A 10,847-nucleotide genomic window follows, 5' to 3' on the forward strand; every position below is an offset into this window, starting at 1 on the left:
GTAAAAGCGTCCAAAATATGGTAAATGCATGAAAGGTGCCATTCTCGCGGGTGGTTCTATATACACCCCCCCTATTGCTCAGGACACCCCCCAAAAATTAAAAAAAAATTAAATACTCTCTACACCCCCCCCATTTGCCAAGGACACCCCTAAAAAATAAAAAATTTCTAAATTACCCCCCACTCTCCCCACCCCCTCACCTAAATTGCTCTCTACACCCCCCAAATCCCCCCCCCCCCCACCCCGCTCTTCCCCTCCAAAACACCTCGCCAACGCCCAAAACCCCCCGTTCCCCCTTCTCCCTCTCGTCGCCGGCATTCTCCCGATCTCCGACCACCTCGCCGGCTTCTCCCGGAACCACCTCGCCGGCTTCTCCCGAAATTTTTTTTTTTCACGGTTCGTGCTCCGTTCGGCACTGGATCGCCGAACAAAAGGCTTCTGTTCGGCTGAACAGTGCCGGACAGAAGCCTTCTGTTCGGCACTGTGCAGCCGAACAGATCTGTTCGGTTGAGGGTTGCCGAACAGAAGGCTTCTGTTCGGCACTGTTCAGCCGAACAGAAGCCTTTTGTTCGGCGATCCAGTGCCGAACGGAGTACGAACCGTGAAAAAAAAAAATTTCGGGAGAAGCCGGCGAGGTGGTTCCGGGAGAAGCCGGCGAGGTGGTCGGAGATCGGGAGAATGCCGGCGACGAGAGGGAGAAGGGGGAACGGGGGAGGAGGGGTTTAAGGGGGGTTTGAGGGGTGTTTTTTTTTCTTTTCAAAACGAAACGGAGGAGGAGGAAGGGGGGTGTATGAGAAAATTTCAAGGGCAATATGGTAATTACACTAAAGGTTAGTTTGGGTATTTTTTTTTTGGTTTTTGGGGGGTGTCCTGAGCAATAGGGGGGGTGTATATAGAACTACCCCATTCTCGCGGTAACGGAATCTTAAGGCAATTTTCTGTAGTTCACCCGCTAGAAAACTGTTATTTCCCTTTTTTTTCCACTTTATTAAAATTATCTATAAAAAAAAAAGAGATACTTCTCAATTAGGGACGGAAGTGGATCATGTGAGGCCGGGCCATGCTCCTATACAAACCCAGCCTGATCTTTTTTGAATTTCAAGCCTAAGTTGAGCTCCCATAATCTAAATCTGAGCCCGGGCCCAACCAGAATCTGATTGGCCCAGCTCAAATTATCTTTTTGGGCCAAAAAGAAATATGGCCCAAACTCAATTAAAATTTAATATTTTATAATATTGCTAGCTAAAAATTAGACTCTTTTCTATAGTACAAGCAAATGATATATAATATATTATTTTCAGTTTTTTTTTTTTAAATTTATTCTTCACTTCTTATTATTCTTTCTAAATGACAATATAAAAAAATAAATTGATCCGGACTTGAATTCGAGCCTGAATTTGGGCTTCGTTTCGGATCTTGTTTGAGCTCCGACTCGAGCTGAGCCAATAACATACTCGAGCTCAGCCCAAAGAATAAATGGGCTTTATATTTAAGCTCAAATCTGATCTGAACTTTTTCAAATTTAGCTCATAGCCTGACATGAAGTAAGTCTGGTTCGAGCCCATTTTCAGCTATGTTCCTAATGTTTGAAGTTAGAATCTGATTTGCAAGGAAGAAACTAATCTGCTGCAATCTAATTTTTTGTCGATGATATACTCTACACTACATAATGTAAGGCTTCCTAATATGTAGTTGAGAGAATACAAGTTATACACGAAAGATAGAAAATGAGACAATTTCTGCCATTATGCTTTTGTCAAGGTTTATTAAACTAATGTTTTTGGGTGGGCGGTGGGATGGGAGGGCCTACTCGACCACCGTGGTGTAGGCCGTGTAGCCTAACCGGAGAGAAAATAAAAGATTAAAATAAGAAGAGGTTATAGTCTTCAAAACGAAATAAGTGGTAAAAAAAAAAGGTGGTCATAATTTTCAACAGGTGTAACTTTCCATGAGATTTCTTTCTTCCCTGGCCTTTTCTAAAATATTTCTTCTTTAAGTTTTATCAAGTTGGAGGATAATTTCTGAGAAATATTTGCATGTTTTTGACCACTTCATTAGTCATTTTACACGGCATTCTCAAATATTCTAAAAGACCCCACATGCAGACTCCAGCATAGCTTACGGGTTCAAAGTCCTCGTTGGAACAATTCCCAACCACTTAGACCCACGCACGCCCCTTTCCATCTTTCTTTAAAAAACAAAAAAAAATAACATAGAAAAAGTCATCTTAAGGCCACCATACTTCTACCATATACGTTGCCGACATAAGCATTTTGTCTAGATTTTTACACTCAAAATCCATTTGGTCCACATTCTTTATATCATGAGCTACATCTATGATGGTTGCACTATTTCATAGGGCTAATCAAACGCTACAGTGTCCTTAAGAACGTCTATATCAATCTCTGGTAGTTGTTTTTACTCTCTACCGTGGATTAAGAATGGAACAATGAAAACCAAACTCATAAGGCGTCAGGCGAGACTAAGGCTGCAAATCCGTCGGGTTGACCCGTGACTCAACCGATCCGACCCGACCCATTTTGGAAGACCCATGGGGTCGAGCCGGATCTTTATATTTTGGATCAGATATGGATTTACTGAATTCAGGCTTGCTCTGACCCGACCTATTTAAAATTTAGGTAATTTTGGATTTTCAATTCTACGACCTGTCCCGACTTGATCAGATCTGAATCTGTAAAATTATTTAAGCTTGTGGGCCGATAGTACAAACCGCTTAAAATTTGCTAGCCATTAGATTGATATCAAACGACTTATACTACAAGCTGGCAAACATAATAAAGCCGCAGTCCCTCGTAATTTATATAGAATGCTAAGGGCAATCCCTCAAATCCAAAGTCTGCCACCATTCCCTTTTTGTTCCCAAAATACTCCTCCTTTCTCTCCTTATATCTCTCTCCCCCCAATTCTTTCCCAATCTCCCCACACAGGGAAACCTTAATCCTAACCCTAGCATGGATCTGGAGCCGAAGAAGCTCCAATTCCTAGGTCCAGTGGGGATCTACCACGAGGCGTCCAAGATCGTGCTATCATGGTTGTTAGCAATATATCACCTAAATAAACAAATGAATCTAAAATTACAATTAATTGAAATTCTTTATAGGGAATAATATATATATATAGGAAATATTATTCGACATCAAAATAATTCTATTTTAACACAAAAGAAATCTATTCTAGCACAAAATAAATCTATTCATTTAATAAAATTAAATCACAAAATTGCAAATCCTACCGATCTACTAATATTAAATTTAAAATATAAGTTAGAGAAAATAACCTGATTGAAGGCAGGTCGAAGTGCATAGACGCCGTCCCAAAGAAGTGTTTGCCCCCACGTACGGGTCTCCCAACAATCCTTCTCTGAGATACGACGATCCTACAACTTCTTCTTCAGTACGTCTCGGAAGAAGTCAAAACGAACCCGATCGAACTTGCAGATCCAGCGAAGAACAAAATAAATAAAATAAAATAAAATATAAAAAAGCAAAAATAAAAATCACAAGTAACTAAGAGGAGAAAGAACTTTTTTTTTAGATTTTTTTTAATATTTTTTTCTTTTTCTTCGTATCCCGAATATGATGAAATCAAGGGGTATTTATAGGGATTTTAAGCAGGGGCAATTTGGTCTTTTAGCAGATGCGTCTGCGCCCGCGATGTTTTCACAAATGCCCGCTTTTATTCCCATCAAAACGCCCAACGGGCGTTTCCAATTTCAAATGCGCACGTGGCCAAGTCTTGGGTCGTGTCCGCATTTAAATTTTTCCACCAATCCCCACAAAAATTTAAGTAATTTTAAAATTAAAATAAAATGCTGGATATCTTATATTATGTAATAGGTGTAGGTACCTTTCAGTTTGAGCCTTACTTAGTAACAATTGATTACATCTGTGGAGTCAAGGTGGTTTTAACCTTGAACCTCAGTTCATGGTTCAGATTAAATCAACAACACATATAATACAGCCCAATCTGGGTTCTAAGTGGGTTGCGTTATTATGACCATGCGCAAGTATCTTTCATGTGCTTTTTAGGAAATCATCCATTTTCCATAACCACGGCCTCACGACTGCATATATAGGTGAGTCCTAATAAGAAAACTAGCAAGGAAGCTCCTGCCTCTTGGGTCTCGGACTTATTAAAAGTTATACAAATAAACTCATCCTACCGCTTGCTTTTATGAGCACTAGCGCTATAGGGATGAGAAAAACATAAAACAGTGCTCCTCTTAGTTACACTCCGGTTTGTTTCTACCCATTGAACCTTTTAAGGTTGGGTTCCTACCATAGTGATCTATCTTTATAGGCTAAGCCCCATCCCCCTCGATGACTCTAGAATCACTGTTCTAGATAAACCTTTTTTAAGCTGATCAGCCAAATTGTTTTCTGATTTTACAAAATTTAAAGCAATAACGTTATTTTTCATTTTGTATCTTAATGATTTATGACGTACTTTTAAGTGCCTGTTCATTTTTACATTGATATTTTCTTGGTTGCACTTATCTATTGCATATTTACAGTCACAATGTAAGGAGACATGTGGTAAAGGTGACTCATCTACAGGAAGGTCTATTAGTAGATCTTTGAGCCACTCAGCCTCAGTGCTAGTGGTGTCTAAGGCAATTAGTTCAAACTTTATGGTACTCCTAGATATCAGGATTTATTTGACAAATTTTCAAGACACAGCAGCACCTCCTAGGAGAAAACATATCTTGTGGTGGATTTAACATATAAAGTATCGCTGATCCAGTTGGCATCACTATAGCCTTCTAGAACAGCAGGAAACCCACTAAAGTGCAAATTATAGAACTTGGTACCCTTAAGATACCTAAGGATCCTCTCTAATATTGTCCAGTAATCTCTATTTGGATTAACAATATATCTACTAAGTCTATTTACAGCATATGCTATGTTTGACCTGGTGTAGTTTGCTAGGAATCGTAGTGAACCTATGATTTGAGCATATAGGCTTTGAAGGATAGGAATTCCTAAGTTCTTCTTAAGGTGTGTAGAGGGATCAAAGGAAGTAGAGACAGGCAAACAATCAGAATAATTAAATTTATTGAGTATCTTGTCAACATAATAACTTGGGGATAACTCATTTCTATTTGCACTTCTAATTATTTTGGTATTTAAAATTAAGTCAGTTTGTCCCAAGTCTTTCATATCAAACTTATGACTTAAGAATTGTTTTACTTCATCAACTATCTGAAGATCTGTCCCAAAGATCAGTATATCATCTACATAGAGGCGCAAGATTACAAATTTGTATCCAACTCTCTTATGATATACACATTCGTCTGTGCTATTAATTTCAAATCCAAATGTCATTATGGTTTCATCAAATTTCAAGTACCCTTGCTTGGGTGCTTGTTTAAGACCATAGAGAGATATGACTAGTCTGCAAACTTTATTTTCTTGGCCTGGAATTACAAATCCCTCTGCTGGTCTATATACATTTCTTTATTTAAGTCTCCATTTAGAAAAGCTATCTTGACATCCATCTGATAAATTACTAATCTATGGATAGAGGCTAATGCTATAAGGACCTCAATAGTTGTAATCCTAGCTACAGGTGCATAGACATCAAAAAAATCTACCTCAGATCTTTGAGTAAAATTTTTGGCAACTAATCTAGCCTTAAATTTATCTACAAAGCCATCAGGCCTAAGTTTCTTCTTAAAGATCCATTTGCACCTTATAGTTTTACAGCCAGGAGGAAGATTAGTCAATTCCCAAGTATGATTTTGGATAATTGACTGTATCTCATTGTCCACAGTTTCTCTCCAAAAAGATGAATCCAAGGATTTCATTGCATCCTCAAAGGTAGTTGGAGAGTCTTCTATAAAAAAAGTTATAGAAGTCATCTCCAAATATTTTCTCTACCCTAAATCTCTACTCCTCCTAGGTTCTGCTTCTAATTCTATTTCACTTGTCCTTATTCTATTAGAGCTACTAGCTATACCACTATCTACTCTAATCCTAAGTGGAAAGATGTCTTCAAAATATTTTGCATTTTTAGCTTCTATGATGGTGTTGTTACTAATATCATTTTCTTCTAAATTAATCACCAGAAATCTATTGGCATTACTATTGGCTGCATATCCTATGAATATCGCATCCACTGTTTTAGGTCTTATTTTCTTTTTTTAAAATCAGGTATTTTCACTTTTGCCAAGCACTCCCTCACTTTCAAATAGCTAAGATTAGGTTTTCTATGTTTTCAAACTTTATATGGGGTTAGATCATTATTTTTAAAGAAAATCCTATTGAGGATATAACAGACTAAAACTAAAGCTTCCCCCCATAAATTCTCTGATACTCCTGAGCTTATAAGTATGGAGTTAACTATATCCATTAAAGTCCTATTCTTCCTTTCTGCTACTCGATTTGATTGGAGAGAATAGGGTGCAGTCACTTAATGAATGATTCCATGATCTTCACAAAATTGAGTTATGTTATTTGACGTATATTCACTTTCCCGATCTGATCTAAGAATTTTAATTTTCTTCTCCTGTTGGTTCTCAGCTTCGATCTTAAAAATCTTAAATTTGCTAAGCACCTCATCCTTGGTTTTAATTAGGTAGATATAACAGAACTTGGATAGATCATCTATGAAGGTCACAAAGTATCTGTTACCTCCTCTAGAAGTTCTACCAAAATCACAAACATCACTATGGATCAACTCTAATAGATTTGAATCCCTATTAACAGATTTAAAAGGCTTCTTGGGGAGTTTGGCTTCTACATAAATTTAACATTTCTCATTGTTCTTAAGATCACTTTTTGGTATTAAATTTAGGTTCATAAGTTGCTTAATTAAATTATAATTTATATGACCTAATCTACCATGCCAAATAGAAGGAGGTTCTATATTCATAATTAAAGGATTTTCATTCATTGAAGGAGCTATTACATTCAACTTAAACAATCCTTCAGTTAGGAATCCTTTTTCCAATAAACATTACACTATGAGAAATTATAACTTTATTGGACTCAAAATAAGACGATAGTCTTACTGGACAAACAAGAAACCACTAATGAGGTTTCTTCTAACAACTGGAACATGTTGGACGCCGTGCAGGGACAAGACTTTTTCAGAGGTAAGTTTTAAGTCCACTCGTCCCACTCCTAGCACACGTGCCTCTGAGTTGTTTGCCATGATCACAGTTCCTCCACTTGAGACATGATAAGAAGAAAACCAGAAGTGATCCGAATAAATATGAATACCAGCTCCGGTATCAATCCACCAATCAAGTGCTTGTAAAGTCATGTTAATTTCAGGAGTGAAGGAAACAGACCTGAAAGCTATCTCGGAGGAGTCAGCGCTGGAAGTCACCATGTTGACTTGAGCACTGGTTGTGTGTGGACCCTTCTTCTTGAATTGAAGAGGTGTAGTCTTCTTACAGAAGCACTGGGGAGATAAATGGTTGGTCCAACTACACACATAACAGAAACGAACACCACCTTCCTCTTTCTTCTTCTTCTGCTCCTGGGATTGAATAGGTTTTCCATTGTAGTGGTGGTTAGGGTTTCTAGGGTTGTAGGATTTTTTTTGAAATTCTTACGGAAGGGTCAGTTCTGGATTTTCTTAGGTGGGGCCTCTACATTATATGCATTATTCTTGTGTCCAGTAGAGGTTTTATTCCCGAGCCTATGCTGCTCTTCAATTCTAATAGAGTTCAAAACTTAGGGTTAGGGTGAGACCTCCTTGAGTATGGCTTAGAGTCTTACCAAAATTAGACCAGGAAGTAAGTAGTTTATCTATCAGACATGCTATTTGGAATGATTCATCCAAATTGGTTCCATTAGCCCTAAGCTGGTGGATCAGAATTTCAAAATCATAAAATTGGTCACTCATAGGCTTTGAGTCCACCATCCTAAAGTTATTGAAGTCGGAGGCCTTGAACCTCTTTACCCTAGCATCATCAAGACCATATTTGTTATCTAAGGTGTCCCAGAGTTCTTTGGCACTCTTGGCTGTATAATAGATATTATACAGCCTCTCAGAAAGGGCACCTAAGATTCTATGGATGCAATGATAGTCTATTTCATCAGGTGTCCTAGAGGATGCGCTGGTGGAGGCAGGAGGTTCAGTGTGGGAGGAGGATGAATTTTGGTTTGCATTTTGACGAGTAGCATATCGTGAAGTAGTTGGGTTGGACTCGTTATCAACTTCAGTGGTGCTCTCACGTATGGCTAAGATCAACCCTAATGTGGTAAGCCAGAACCGCATTTGATTTTGCCATCTCCTAAAGTTATGGCCATCAAATTTTTCAAGTTTGGCACTAAGGTGGTCACTAGTGTTTGAGACCATAGGTTCAAGGTTATAGAGAAAGGACAAAAACCTGATTGAAGGCAAAAAATTTATGTCAATAGATTGCACTAATATTTATATTGAACTTTGGATGTCTAATTGATATATTCAAAAACTAATAACTAGATCAGCTCCAGATCGGTGGTGCTGCACTAGGCTTACTTAAGTACCAGCCTTTCTTAGGCACGTATGCCTTTTTGATAAGCTTTTCTTTGACACTATTAGTTAGTGGATATAGTCACTAGAAATCACACAAATTCAATTTTTAGAAAAACCTACGTGCAAACTTAAATTTGTTATTATGGATTAACCAATTTTCGAATTTTCCGTTTAAATTTTTTTTTCGAATTAGTAATAATTGATTACTAATTTAGTGCTAGTAAAACAATTATTGCAATTGAGATCTAATACGTCAATTCAATAAATTATATGATTTATTGCCTTATTAGAATCATTGATTTCTAATTTTGTACCAGCAAATCAAATATTGTAATTGAGATCTAAAATATCAATTCAGTGAATTATATAAATTAGAATTGATATGTTACCTTATTAGAATAACAGATTACTAATTTTGTGTAGCAAATCAATTATTGTAATTGAGATCTAAAATATCAATTCAATGAATTATATAAATTAGAATTGATTTATTACTTTATTAGAATAATTGATTGAGATCTAATAAGTCAATTCAACTAATTAATTATTATATATTAACCAATTTCTAAATTTTTTGTTTGAATAGGATCTGTAAATTACTCCTTGAGACGTCCAAATGGAGGTATGATAAACTTCTTGAAGGTTAAACAAATTATTATTTTTTTAGAATGATTTACTGAATTATATATTACTAACAAAAAAATAAACAAACACTTCTTTGGATTGTTAGCAATATATCACCTAAATATACAAATGAATCTAAAATTACAATTAATGGAAAATCTTTATAGAAAATAATATATATATATATATATATATTATTCGACATCAAAATAATTCTATTTTAACACAAAAGAAATCTATTCTAGCACAAAATAAATCTATTCATTTAATAAAATTAAATAACAAAATTGCAAATCCTACCGATCTACTAATATTAAATTAAAATATAAGTTAGAGAAAATAGCCTGATTGAAGGCAGGTCGAAGTGCGTAGATGCTGTCCCAAAGAAGTGTTTGCTCCCACGTACGGGTCTCCCGACAATTCTTCTCTGAGATACGACAAACCTACAACTTCTTCCGTACGTCTCGGAAGAAGTCAAAACGAGCTCGATCGGACTTGCAGATCCAGCGAAGAACAAAATAAAAGAAATAAAATAAAATATAAAAGAGCAAAAATAAAAATCACAAGTGGCTAAGAGGAGAATTTTTTTCCAGAATTTTTTCAGTATTTTTTTTTATTTTTTTCGTATCCCGAATAGGATGAAATCAAGGGGTATTTATAGGGGTTTTAAGCAGGGGCAATTTAGTCTTTTAACGGATGCGTCCACGCCTTCTGTGGACGCGCCCGCGATGATTTCGCAAACTTTCGTTTTTATTCCCATCAAAATGCCCAACAGGCGTTTTCAATTTCAAATGCGCACGCGGCTAAGTCTCGAGCCACGTGCGCATTTAAATTTTTCCATCAATGATGACGTCTCTTCTCCCAAATCACCCTCACCCTCGCTCTCCCCCTCTCCATCCTCTACCTTGCTGACATCTACATCTCCCACCTCCTCTTCTCCAAGATCAACCGCAGCGAGGATGCTCTCGATGATGCCCCTCAGTCTCCCCCTCTGAATTCGCCACCCTCTCTCTCCTCTCGTCCAAATGATCCGCCTTCCTTCTCTTCAAGGCCGCCTACCTTCTTGCCCTCCTTGTCCTCTCCCTCCTTTCCACCTCCGTCGTCATCTACTCTGTCGCCTCCATCTTTACTGCCAAGAAGCTCTCCTTCCTCAAGGTCCTCTCCATTGTCCCCAAGGTCTGGCGTTGCCTCATGGTCACCTTCATATGGGCCTTCCTCCTCCTCCTCGCCTACAACATCGCCTCTCTCTTCATCATCGTCCTCGCCGTCCTCCTCCTCGGCCCTGTTGCCGCCAAAGCCGTTGCTGCCGTCGATGATGCTCGTCGTTCTCTCGATGGACTCGACATGGATCCGATCCTGATCTGAATTTTTTGGATCAGGTTTAGGTTATATATGGACCCGGCCCGATCTGACCCAAATGACCCATGGGATCAAAAATTACAGCCATGGGCCCGACCTAATCCGATTCGATCTTCTATTGGATCTGGTATGAGTCCCAAATTAGGACCCGTACAAGAAACTGCATTAAGTCGGAGTCACTTATGATCCGATCCGATCCATTTGCACTCTTAAGCGAGGTTGTTTTTCTTGCCGGGTCGGGAACTCGGCTGCCGCCAGCCATAATACGGACACCTCAAGTTCCAGTTCAGCCCGTGACCCCAAGCACATCCATTGCACGAAGATTCTTGATGCGCGGAGTCGTGTAAGGGTACGGTGGAAGGGTCCCAGCTATC

The sequence above is a fragment of the Phoenix dactylifera genome, chromosome 8, assembly GCF_009389715.1.
Source record: "Phoenix dactylifera cultivar Barhee BC4 chromosome 8, palm_55x_up_171113_PBpolish2nd_filt_p, whole genome shotgun sequence".
Classification (NCBI taxonomy): domain Eukaryota; kingdom Viridiplantae; phylum Streptophyta; class Magnoliopsida; order Arecales; family Arecaceae; genus Phoenix; species Phoenix dactylifera.